The sequence below is a fragment of the Myotis davidii genome, unplaced genomic scaffold (genome assembly GCF_000327345.1).
Source record: "Myotis davidii unplaced genomic scaffold, ASM32734v1 scaffold1437, whole genome shotgun sequence".
Classification (NCBI taxonomy): domain Eukaryota; kingdom Metazoa; phylum Chordata; class Mammalia; order Chiroptera; family Vespertilionidae; genus Myotis; species Myotis davidii.
Window position 1 is genome coordinate 143,472 of NW_006288601.1, and position 13,825 is coordinate 157,296.

Consider the following 13,825-nt stretch of genomic DNA (forward strand, 5'->3'; position numbering starts at 1 on the left):
AGTGGCAGCTGCCATAAAAAAGGAAGGAACTCCTACCATTTACAACAGCATGGATGGGCATAGAGAGTATTATGCTAAGCAAAATAAGCCAGTCAGAGAAAGATAAATATTACATGATCTCACTCATTTTTGGAATATCATAAACAACATAAACTGATGAACAAAAACAGATCCAGAGACAAAGAAGCATCAATCAGACTGTCAAACCTCAGAGGGAAGGTAAGGAAGGGTGGTGGTAAGGGGGAGAGATCAACCAAAGGCATGTTTGCATGCATATAAACATAACCAATGGACACAGACACCAGGAGGATGAGGGTATGAGCAGGGTGTATGGGGACAAGGTGGGGATAAGGACACATATGTAATACCTTAATCAATAAAAAAATCAATAAACATATATATACACATATATATGTATATATTTAAAACAAAACAAAACAACAACAACAAAATTGAAGGACAAATAGAAAACAAATGAGTAAATCTGGGTAGATTCAGCACTGCTGTTGGCAGAATCCTACAATGGCAGGAACTCAGATTCCTGAGATCCTTGATTGTAGAAGAGCCACTGCCCAGGACATTTGCATCTGCCTCTGAGTAAGGAAATATGAACCTTACAATGTTGAGCCACTAAGATTTCCAAGATTTGTTTGTTTCTGTAGCAGCGCTTAGCATACCCTAATTCTCTAGATCTTACCAGTTTTATGGATTTAACAATAACAAAAAAATTCTATATTAATTGTTGCCAAATATGTATTCCAGACCAGCCAATCCCCCACTCCAGGCCAGCTGCCCCCCTACCCCAGGTAGAAATAGCGACAGAGATAGAGAGAGAGAGAGAGATGTCTGTACACACACATATATCCTCATTTCTAACTTTATTTTTCCACTTAAAGGGTAAACAGGTGCCGAAACCGGTTTGGCTCACTGGATAGAGCGTCGGCCTGCGGACTGAAGGGTCCCAGGTTCGATTCCGGTTAAGGGCATGTACCTGGGTTGCAGGCACATCCCCAGTGGGGAGTGTGCAGGAGGCAGCTGATCGATGTTTCTCTCTCATCGATGTTTCTAACTCTCTATCTCTCTCCCTTCCTCTCTGTAAAAAATCAATAAAAATATTAAAAAAAAAAAGGGTAAACAGGCATCTTAGATTTAACATTACCAAAGAAAATCCACTCTCTTCCACCAACCACACAGGTGCACCTAAAAACACCACAGGTAGTAAGAAGGAAAATCCTATATAATAAAAGGCTAATATGCAAATTGTCCTCTCGACCAGGAGTTCAACAGGGAGTTCGACCAGGGGGCGGAGCTGGCTGGCCAACTGCCCATGGCCCCTCCCCCTGGCCAGCCCCGCCCCCAATTGTCCCCTTTTCCCTGATCAGGGGCAGGGCTGGCTGGCCAACCGCAGTGGTCCCTCCCCCCAACAGGCCCAGCCCTATCAGCCCCGACTGGGCAGGTCAGCCAGACCCCACTAGTGCACAAATTCCTGCACTGGGCCTCTAGTATAGGTATCATATTCCATCACATGGGTTACAGGAATCACTTAGGATCATTCTTTTAAAATCTTCTTAGAAAAATTCAAAACCTAACATTTGGAAATTTCATAGACACTTTCCATTATATAGAAAGAGATATAGATGTGTGTGACAATGGGCAAAGGAATAATAACATTTGTAAGGTGAAACTATTGTCAATTCTGTTATCCAAGTTAAAATCCAAAATACAGAAGCTAACCACATGCCAACCATAATGAAACAGGTCTCTCTGGGTCTATTCTCTGATCGCTTCAATCAACCATAAATTTAAATCTTCCTAAGCTACTGTTCATGCAGGGCATCCTTTCTCAAAAACCTGAAATAGCTTCTCAAGACCACAAAAACAAAGGTTAGATTTCCTAGTCTGGCTTTCAAGATACCGTTCCAAGCTCAAGGATGCATTGTCACACTTAAAATGTGTGTTTGTTTGTTTTTTACATTTTAGGCTATTACTGTTGTAGTTACCTATTTGGAGTGTTTTAATGATGGGTAATAACAGCCAGTGGTTTTAAACCAAGGGCAAGTATGACAAAGCGAAGTAGTCCCACAAATACTGTATTCTGTAACAAAAATGTGCAAGCTTCATTGTAGTGGCTGTGAATTCATAGGCTATGTTGAAAGTTTTAAAATTTGATTGTGCATAAGAACTTCATGAAAAATACTTATACTATATTACTTTCATATAAATTCATGTTATTCCCCTCCTTTATATGGATGCACATGCAGTTCCCTCTGCTTACTATGTTCTTCCCAATATCCTTCAAGACCAGCCACTCCTGCCTCCAGGCTCACCCCACATTCTAGTTTTTCTAACATGCAAATCTAATCCCATCTTTTAAAGCCCTGGGGCCTACAGAATGAAATGCAAATGTCTTTGCCTGCCATGAATGGCAAACATAAACTCTCCCAAACCCTCCTTTCCAAACTAATTGCTAGCTCAAATCTCCCAGTCTCCCAAATACGCTCATTCTGGCCATATTGGACCACTTACTGCTTTCCAGATGCACTGTGTGTTTTTACCTGTCTATCCCCTTTTCCTAAAATATCCTATGGCTTTGTTTGCCTAGTGAACTCTATTCGTCCTTCAAGCCTCATCCTAAGGATAATTTCTGAGCTTTTTCTGTGTATATCACTCTCTTCCCACCACCTCAGATAATACTACCACTACCTCCAACTAATCTCTGGAGCCACAGTATTGCAGACATACCTCATCTGTAGTGCTTTCTCATAATTTGTTATAGCTATTTATTGTGCAGGTAAAGTCCATGTCTTTTATTTTTATTTTTTAAGTTACTATGAAATATTTAAAACACTCAAAAGTATATAGAATAACATAACAACAACCAACCAGTGAAAAATAAAGTCTTACTAACACAGTTAAAATGCATGTGGTAACCCTTCCTAGTGTTACACTATGTGTGACTATGTGGGAGGGTTCCAGGGAAGAAATAAGGATCCTAAGGCAGGACAGCAATGCCACATGCACTGGAAAGCATTACATGATGTAATGTTTGACTTTTCACACAGTAGATAAACGCAAGGGCTGAGTTAAAAGCAGAAACGCGAGGTTTGGTCTTGAAGACAGCAGAAGCTTCCTACTTAAAGGGCAGCCTGACACAGAAATAAACTTGATTGCCCAAAGAACACTGCAACTTAACATCAAGCCAACAGGAAGTCTCCTTGGCTTCCCAAGCCACATCTACTAACCTCAGGGCAGTAAACAGCTTAGTCCCTGAAAACCTCATTCATTCACTCTTTACTCATTTATTAATTCATTCACCCATTCAATTGGCAATCTACAATTTTCTTTGGGGGTATGGGGAGTCAGGGGATGTTCCTTACCTCTGAGATGGAACTGGAGAAGAAGGGACCCAACAGGGAGAAAGAAACCAAGGCTGAACGAAATCAGCTTCCCCTAGGTTTGGCAGATTGCATTTTAAGATCCCTTTTATAAAGAGAAGTCTGGTGGATTCTTCAGCATTGTCACAAGAAGTAAAAACAGACCCCCAAACAAGCCCAGAAATGAGTGGAAATTGACAGAGCTGTGAAAGAAGTCCGGAGTGTACAATCTGCAAAAAATACAGAGCTTTACTCTATCAACTTTATTTAGAATCAAGAAAGAGAGGGAAAGATCTTATTGCTATTATCATGATAATCACCTTTGCAGATGACACTGAATTGGGAGGGGTTTCCAACAGCAGTTGAAGACTGGCACACAATACGAAGCTATACATGAATCTTAGTAATAGATGTCAAAAGTAACACAATGAGGCACTGGTTGAAAATGCAGATGATCTATCTGGGGATGAATAAACTTAAAGATGGAATTTAATTCTAAGGGGATTCCTGGATGGCAGTAATAGGCAAACAACAAAATAGAGAGTTAGTGGTAAAGAGCCATCAGGAGGTTAGGCAAGTACTGTAGTTCAGCAATTCTCTGAGCTAGTAAAATTTTTAGCCCTGCTCATAGGGGGATTCCAAACCACAGCTGAGAGTCTGTGTCTGTGATCAACAATGAGCCCAGACTTGGAACACTGCAGGCAATTAGGGGTAATGTGATGCCTCAATGGGAATTTAGTAAAGAAAGGAAAAACAAATCAAAGGGGGTGAAATATGAGGAAAGGCATAGGCGATAAAATGAACATAATTTGACTAAATAACAACCTAGGGGACCTATGATAACCATCTACAGAGTGTAAAAATCCAAAATAGGGCCTAGAGGTCTACTGGTTGGGGCGTTCTTCTGAGAAATATCTATAGTCACATCCGTTAGAAAACTCAATAGAAAGACAACGTTTTGCATTCATCTAATTGAAGCATAGAGACTCTGTTATGGATAATAAACAGACCTGGGTTCACAGAAGCTGAGAATACCTCAAAACCATTTTCCAAAATTTGTGGACAGAGGACCTCTGGGACAAATTCAAGAGCTAATGCAAAGAAGTCCTTGAATCCATAGGCACAAAGGCACTCAGTCTTGCATCCAATAAATGTTTATTGAACAGGTACTGCATGCCCATACTGTATCTGGCATTGAGTACAATGTTTTAAATAAATAATGTCAATATATAGTTATACACTAGATTAGAGAGCCATGAATAGAAAAAGCAACCTATAATGGAAAACCATTGAAGGGTTTTAAGTAAGTATAAATCCAGTCTGATTTTTAAAAACACACACAAATACTCTCAATAAATGGATAACATTTTGTATCAGCTTTCAAAACATCTGCCCTTGAACCTGCAAAACTGCAAAATAATGTGTATATATACATGTGATGCCTCAATAGGAATTTAGAGAAGGAAAACAAACAAATCAAAGGGAGTGAAATATGAGGAAAGACATAGGCAGAATGTAGGTGGGTGTTTATATATAATTATTAAATGCATATCATATATATTATACACAGACAAGGATATGTATGTATGCATACATTTAATTTTTTAAATATCTATGTACAAATATACTGAAAATGTTTTTTAAATAAAATAAATTTTTAATGTACATGTATATTTTTGTAGCCCCACTGTCTCATGTTCAAAAATAGGAAGTTAGGAGTCCTGAGAGAAAGGTAAAAATTGAGCTAATTTCTGAGCTCTCTGGCTTCTTACTGCCACAACTTCGAGTCTAAATGGCCCATCTGACTCCGAAAACTTTTTCAGATCTAGCCTCATGAGTATCAGAAAGGTCTATTACTGTATCCACACAATCATTACCTCTGATGCTCTACAGCACTTGCACCTGAGAAGGCTCCTAATCTGAGGAAAGAATCGAGAGGCTGGTCTTATAAGAAAAGATGAATCAGGCCAGTAAGGTTCCTCTCTCAAGGTTTTCGAATCGAACTAGGATTCTGATAAACTGGGCTGGTTAAGACACTGGGGAAAATGTTAAAAGTCAAGGTCACTATGTTCAGTCATGAGCAAAATCTGTAAGCAGAGAGAGAGAAAGGAGGATGGAGCGAGGGTCCATAGAGAAAGTTTGATGAGCAAAGCCATGCAGCCCTTGATACACAGGACAACTATGCTAATTCCTGAGTTTTCAATTTCCAAGTCCAGCTTTCCTGAGGCCCAGTTAAGCTTCTTGTGCTTGGATTCCATGTGAGTTTCTGTGGTTTGTAACCACTTCCTTATTTATTTTCTCTCCATTTAGAGGATATCTGTTCTTCACTCAAAACCTCCTCACTTGGACACCTATTTACTACACTGGTCTTTTGGCTGTAACTCAAAATATCTGAGGAAATAAAAATGCGTTCAAATGGATTGGCTCATGCAATCAAAAGTCTAAATTTCATTCAGGCATAAGTGGATCCAGGTTCTTTTAAAAAATGACATCCACTTTCATCTTCTTTCTGTTTTTCTCTCTCTCCCTCTTTTTACCATGTGTTGGTTTTATTCTCTGACAGGATGACTCTTCATGGTGGTTCCCAATAGCTCCAAGATTTGTCTTTTTGCAACTATGAATCTTGGCAGGAAAACACTTTCAGAGGTGACTCTCATTGGCTAACTCAGGGTCATGTGCCAACTCCTTATTACAATCACAACTGCTCAAAGCAACAAAACATCCTGATTGGCCAAGCCTGAGTCACAGTCCACAGGAAGCTGGGGAAAGTATTGGCCCCAGGAAAATTCTGTAGATTGAGTAGGAGGAACTATTTCCTAAAGGAAGATTGAGGTGATGCCAAAACAAGGGGGAATAGGTTCTGGGAGGGCAAAAATAATATGTGTCCACAACTCCAGTCCAAGCTCATCTCCCAGTACTCCATGATACAGACATCCTTTGAGCCATCGGACAGTCTCCTCACATCCCCATTGACACAAAATCATCCCAATCTCTGCATATTTTCTTGGGACCCCCTATTCTGAAAATCTTTTATCTGACTCATCTGTATTTCCCAAGAAGTAATAGTTCAGTTTTCATTAATTCAATGTTTTCAGGGACTTTATAGAACACTAGGGGCCCAGTGCACAAATTTGTGCACCTTGAAAGGAACTGTGGCCCATGAGGCTGTGGTGAGCACAGGGGGCAGGTCTCAGCCCATCCTCCATGCCCCTGCCTGGCCCCTCCTGCTGCCACCCCTCCCATCCCCTGTCTGCCGGCAGCTCCATTCCCACAACTGCCACTCCCACGTGCTGATGGCACTGGCCCCACTCGCACCTGCTGACAGCGTGGAGTGATTGGGGCTGGCATCAGTAGCAGATGCGAATGGCAGCAGCTGCCCCTAATGCCCCACAGGAGCAGGGGGACATGGAGAAGCCCTCAGGATTGATCAGGGCCGGCAGCCACCAATCACACCCACTGACGGTGCAGAGCAATTGGTGCCGGCACCGGAAGCAGGTGCGAGTGACGGTTCCAGTGTTGGCAGCGGGTACAAGTGGGGCTGTCTCTGGCAGTGGGTGCAAGAGGCGGCTGCCAGCCCCGATAGCCCCTCAGGAGCAGGGGGAGTTGGAGAAGCCATGAGGGGCGATTGGGGCCAGCAGCCGCCAATTGCACCCGCTGACGGTGCCAAGTGATTGGGACCAGCGCTGGGTGCCAGCAGCGGGTTCGAGCTGGGCTGGTGCCAGCAGTAGGTGTGAGCACCCGGCAGGACCACGGTACGCAGAAGCAAAGAATTTTCAGTAACCACCAGAGGCTCGCCCCAGTGACAGTGACTGGCATCCCACCTTGGTCTGGCACTTTCGCTTACCTGCTCCATGATCCAGCCGTGGACAATGCCCACCATGTTCCGCGCTCTGCCACCTGCTGCCGAAGACCACCATGTTTTTCACGCGCCCCCTAGTGGTCAGCGCACGTCATAGCAACCAGTTGTTCAGTTTTTTGGTTTTTCTGCCGTTCAGTCTATTTGCATATTAGGGTTTTATATATATATAGATAACTACCACAAATAACAAGAATCAATTGTGTGTCCCCCAAATGTTTCATGTATTTTGTCTTTTCCAACACACTGTAAACTCCTTGAAAACTCATTATCACATGTGATCTGCACACAGCAAGGTACATAGAAGGTACTTCAAAACACTGATGTATAGGGTATATTGATCAGTTACAGGACCCACATTAATTCAATTCAACTCATTCAATTGTTTCCATTCAAAAATTTCCAGAGCATAATCTACTATCTTATTGTTTACAGACTCTCCCCTCTGGATGTATTGTAGTTTTATTCAAATATGGTACCAACCCCAAACCATTTTTTCATTTTAATGGCAAAGGGGAGTGAAGGAGGCAAAAGAATTCAGTGCTAAAATTAAGCTCTTCACCCTTGGTAGAGAGAGGTTTGCACGTTTTGTGTCCCAGCAGTTACACACCATTGCTACTCAATAGACATCTCTCTCTCTGAAACCCCTGAGAATTGCAGCATATACCTGCCTCTCTGTCTTATCCTCATCCTTTGGCAGATCTTGCCAAACCAGGTGCCACACATTTCCCTGTGCACCAGAATCTTGTTGGTAATAAGACAGAGTGTTATATTAGACAAGAAAATGTTTCCTTGATCTGACTTTTGTGCTTTCATAAGACTTTTACTTTTGATCAACTTTGACTTTGTGAACCTGATTTCGGAGTAGGCTTTTCTACATGTATTCTGTTTCCATTGAAGGAACACGCAAATTTGACATCAGGAAGCAAAACGTGACAAGAGATTATTGAGAGTTTCTAAAAATTATACAATAGATGTCATTTACTTAAGAAAAGGTTCCTTGGGGTCATTTCTGCTTGTAGCTCTGAGCTCCTGGGAAAATTTGGTACACTCCCAAAAAAACTCCAGGAGCTAAGACTTGATGACGATGGTGACTGATGATGATAACTTTTATTGGATGTTTACTATGTGAACACTTTACATACACAATTTCGTTTAATTTCCAAAACACCCTTACAAAAGAGATGCTATTTACCATCCCCATGTTACATGTGAGGTTGCTGCATTTCAGAGGTGCAGTGTGTGGCAAAGTGATGAATTCGTCCACATTGAAACAGCTACCAAAGTCATGGTCTGAATCCAGACCATTTAACTCACTCAATCACTCATCTATTCTGCCTGATTAATCTCTGAGGTCTCTTTCTTCTAAAATTTCCGATGTTATTTCCTAAGATTTCTCCCTTTTGCCAAACAAAAGTCTTGCCTGTGTATAAGAGCTTGGCCTGTTTCAGTTGGATATAATGACATATATAAATCTGAACTGGAGAAAAGGGAGAAAAGGAAAAAAGGGTAAGAAAATTCTGAGCTCAAACTCTCTAATGGTTTCAGTAACTCTATAATCCATCCTACTAATCCAGTTTTAATTATATCAATAAGTAGATAGGGCCTGGTCTATTTTTCAAGACAGAGCATAATGTGTGAATAATTTTTCACACTGCTTCTTTCTTTTTAAAAAAAATCCTACAAGAACTTTGGAACTTATTAGTATGAACAAATCAAACAATGCCTCTTTAAAAAGTAAATCACTATCCTTATAATAAGATTTAAAGGGGTGGTCTGTGAAGTTTGGGGATCCTGCAGATATATCCTGGGAATTCTCCTGATGGCTCACAGTAGGCCCAAGCCCCTGACTTCAGCCAAAGGCAAAGATTCAAACATCATATGAAGAAAAGAGGAGCTCGGGGTCCCACCACTTATCAGGAGTCACAGCACCCCAACCCCATGATATCAGCATGAGATTAATCCATAAATCAAAAACAATTTTAATTTTTAAAAGGCAAAAAATGAAAGACCTACTTGAAGCAGACAAGCCTCCTCATCAGGAAATTATGGCAGAAACTGCCGTCAGTGAGGACTCCCCTTTCCCCTGCCCCACCCAGGGGTCCTGTGACAGTGGTGGGCTGCTGCTGGGTCCTGACAGCACATGCCCAGATGAACTTCTGACCACTGCTGCTTAAAGAGGCTTACCAGCAACTAAAATTAGATTGGCTTCTATTCCAAGCCCAGGGCTCCTTCATGGCTGACTTTCTTTTGTAAGAGTCTGTGATGGTGGCTTGTTTGATTTAAAGAAAATCAATGAAAAGTTACATGAGAAGGAAAGAAACAGAAGACCAGGTATTCCCAGGTTAAGATAAAAGTCCAAATGAAGGGCACAGCACATACACTGTATCCCTTTCTCTTTCTCTTTTCCTCAAAGCAAAGAGAATGAGAGGCCTTTGAGATAAAGTGGAAACAGTTTTTTTTTGTTGCAGTGGTAGCATTTTCTTCATCTTTGGAGCATAATCTGATAGGCCTAATCCAGTAAAAATGGCAGCTACTCACAACAGGATGACTAACACAGGATGGAATAGATGGAAAGATATGTGATCACAAAATGCAGCTTTTGGTGCTTGCAGGGACTGAGGTCACTCATGCAACATGAACTTGCTTCTCCCTTCATTCCTTTCCTGGTAATAACCGGGGGTGAGGGGCGGGAGGGGGAAGGCATATACAGGACAAGAAAAATGCACAAACAGATTGATCCTCTTCCCCTCCTTCGAGGGAGAGAAACCATGCAGACCTTGGCCTCTGACCAGGTAAGACCCCTCGACTGCATGATTAGGTTAGCTGAATTAGAAAGGCTGTCAGAGACACAATGACATTTTCCTCCAAGACTGAGACCTGAAATCCCAAGCCTTCCTAGGAGCCACCCACTCCCCTGTCCCCCATCAGGAACCAAAGCATTTCCATGAGTCTCCTCAAGCCTCTATTGTGTCTGTTATTTATGATCTTGGCGCCTTTTCTTTTCAGGGTATTGGTCCATAATAGTGCCGTCTATGTTATTTATGACCCTAGGAATAACTTAAACCACATTAGGAACCACCATATTATAGGGACTTTAGAGAGCTACATTTTTCTAGTTATGGTTAAACTACTGCAGTGATAAATCCAATCATAAGAGTGCAAGAGGGAATCCACAGGACAGGTGCTCCCCATTAGTCATGGTAAGGAAATGCAGGAACAAACGCTGGCACACAGATGCTTCAGTATCTCTTCCCAAGTAGAGCTGTGGGAATCTAAAATGGTGAGGGGCAGCAGATGGGTGTGAAAGCCAGTAATGAGAAAAGATGGGTAAGGCTATGGTGGAAAGGGAATGAGGGAAAGTGATGGAGACAAGTTGGTATGCCACTGTGCAGAGGACAGGGAGGAAAAAGTGGTTCAGAAGTTATGTCTATTTCAAACTCTCATCTCACATAAGTTCTGTGGGTTCCCCCCTCATGTCTATGGACAAGCTTCTACCATGGATTGGAAATCTGCAATGAAATACCCAGAAAACAGGCACACCTAGATGCCAGCTATGGACATCAGTTCTGTAAAAGTTTCTCTTTTTCTATAATTTAGTTTATTCATCCATGAAAATCAGAAATAGTTCCCTCTTTATCTTCCCATAAAACCCAAGGCATCCATAATACATGGTTTTACATGACCCAGAATGGCTGATCCCACTTCCATCTTCACATTCACATTCATCACCTGAAATTTGCCCACATCCCTTCTACTCACATTTCATTGGCCAGATCTTAGTCACATGGTCATGCTTGGCTGTAAGGGAAGCTGGAAAATGACCACTGGAAAGTCATGTACCCAGCTAAAATTTCTTGTTCAATAGAAAGGGCAGACCAGCTGTCTCCAAAACCTGGCTTCAGGAGTTACAAGTTCCCATTCATAAGGCAGTAGGAGAAGTTTCAATGAAGTAGAAGGGGAAAAATAAAATAGATTTTAAAAAAAATAAGAGGCATAAATATCAACTAGCATAGGTAAGCTAAACTCCTCTCCTAGCACTCTCTACCTACTCTAGTCTTCCAAACTCCTTCTCCTCAGGATTTATTTCTGGAATGGGAACTCTGACTCTCATAAACCATTAAATGGAGGATATTATGCTTTTCTGCACCATGTCCAATTCTCTGAATTATACCCGTCGCATTTTGTGACTGAAGGAAGAGCACCAAAAGGAGGTAGAGTTCACTTTCTGGATGCAGAATAATCTTGAGAAGTTGATTACCAAGAGCATAATTGATGTTTGCGTTTGTCTCAGTTTTACAGAAAAGTGGACTGCCCTCCCCTATCTCTTCTCACATGTATTAGAAGAGAAATGCCCCCGAATCTCTTTACCTAGTTTCAAGTTCCCATATATTAAGTCTTTTAAAATGGAGACTTTTACAAAAACAAACTAGAAGTCTTTCATGTTTAGGGCACAATGTTTTAAACTATAATTTCTTAATTACACAAAAAATTGCCCGTCTTTGAAATTGATTTATCATGTGCTAAAGGCTTGAGAGAAGGCTAATATTAAACCTTATCAAATCTTTAAAAGTCTAAGGCATTCATAAAATAAAAGCAATTTTAGAAAATAGAGAGTGCAACTAATAGGCTTGAGCGAGGTGTATAATTATAAATATATTCTAATTAATTCCTTCCCATTTCTTGTTTATTATCCACATGAACCCATTTAAATAAATTCACAAATGACTTTGCTAAGCAATAAAGTAATGCAGTCTCTTATGAAAGACACAACTTCCTGTTCCTTTGACCACAATGCTTGCTTAAAAAGACAGAGTGGTGTTGAAGATGAAATTTTGGAGACCCTGTGCATCTTGGACAATTGATGATATGATATGAGATATGGAGGGCTTATCCTTTGATGACATCTGATAAAACACACTCTCATGTAATACCCTCCCTTTGAGTGGGCTTGGAATCTATTATTTGCTACTAATATAATATGGCAATGGTGAGGAGATTTTGCAGATGTAATCAAAATCTCACCTGGCTGGGTATGGCTCAGTGGTTGAGCGTTGACCTATGAACCCAGAGATCACTGTTCAATTCCTGATCAGGGCACATGCCAGATTGTGGGCTCTAACCCCGGGTGTGCAGGAGGCAGCCAATCAATGATTCTCTCTCATCACTGATGTTTCTCTCTCTCTCTCTCTCTCTCTCTCTCTCTCTCTCTCTCTCTCTCTCTCTCTCTCTCTCTCTCTCTCTCTCTCTCTCTCTCTCTCTCTCTCTCTCTCTCTCTCTCTCTCTCTCTCTCTCTCTCTCTCTCTCTCCCCCTTCCTCTCTGAAATTAATAAATTGGGTGGGCCTAACCTGATCAGAGGAGTTCTTTAAAACGGTGTCTAGAGGAAGAACCTACACAAATTCTCTCTTTCTCTTTCTCTGGCTTTGGAGAAACAAGCTACCATGAATTCTACAGATGCAAGAAAATGAATTATGCACACAACCTGGGGTCCCCTTAGAAACAGATTCAGCCGTTGTTGAACCTCCAGATGAGAACACAGCCCAGCCAACACCTTGAACACAGTCTTCTGAAACTCTGAGCAGGGAACCCAGCTAAGCAAAGCCCAGACTCCTGACCTACAGAAACTGTGCAATAATAAACATATTATTTTAAGCCATCACATTTGTGCTAATTTGTTATAGAGAAACCGAAAACTAATACACGATGGGATTGCTCAACATGTGCCAGTGGCTAAAGGGACAAAGAGAGGTGCAGAGCTCTTTGGAAGCACAATTTTAATCCCTGATCACTTCTCACCCCAAAGCTTTTGCTCTTTGACAATGCTTGCTGCCATCCTGCCTCCAACCTCAAATCAGGTTTCTGCCTATGATTCAATCTTTGGCTCCCTAGGAGAAATCTCTTTTTATATAAAATTAATATATAAATAAATTTGCTCTTGGAGCAATGCAGTGTGGAAGAGAACCTGCCAGGCTAACGTTCATCACAAAGAAAGATTGCAAAGGGGAGGGGAAAGGCAGAGCTTTATCCTCCACAGGGAAGCAGAGAATTCATAGTGATCTTATTGCAGATGTAAAATTAGGTCAGGGGCTCTATAAACTGATTAAAGCTAATGCTTCACACTTCCAAGGAAAACAGCCCATACAGAAGGGAATGGTCTCTGGCTCAGGATAAGACAGAAGGAGAATCTCTATGTTCAGTCCTGCCATGTAGGATACTTGACCAAACTGAACATTCAAGAAAGGAGCATCCAAACAGCTGGGAAAACTTCTAACAAGTAAACAAGAGACAGCCTACATACACACACCCCTAAAAGCAGGATTAATGTGAGTGCACCAGTACGTGAATGTCCCAAAGTTCAGGAACTTTAAATCACCATGCTTTTCCCCAAATTAATCCCTATCTGCAGCTCTTAGCCCTCTGGTACCTTGTGTTCTGATACATATTTCATAGACAGCTGGTGTGAGTATTCTGTTCCGTGTTCCCCAGTTTAAGGTAACTTCAGGAAGCACAAACACAGTTCTATCACCAAGCCTCTTCTTCAATCCCCATTTCGCTCCAGGGTGTTACCCCAGCCCCTTTATTTTGTCCTCTTTC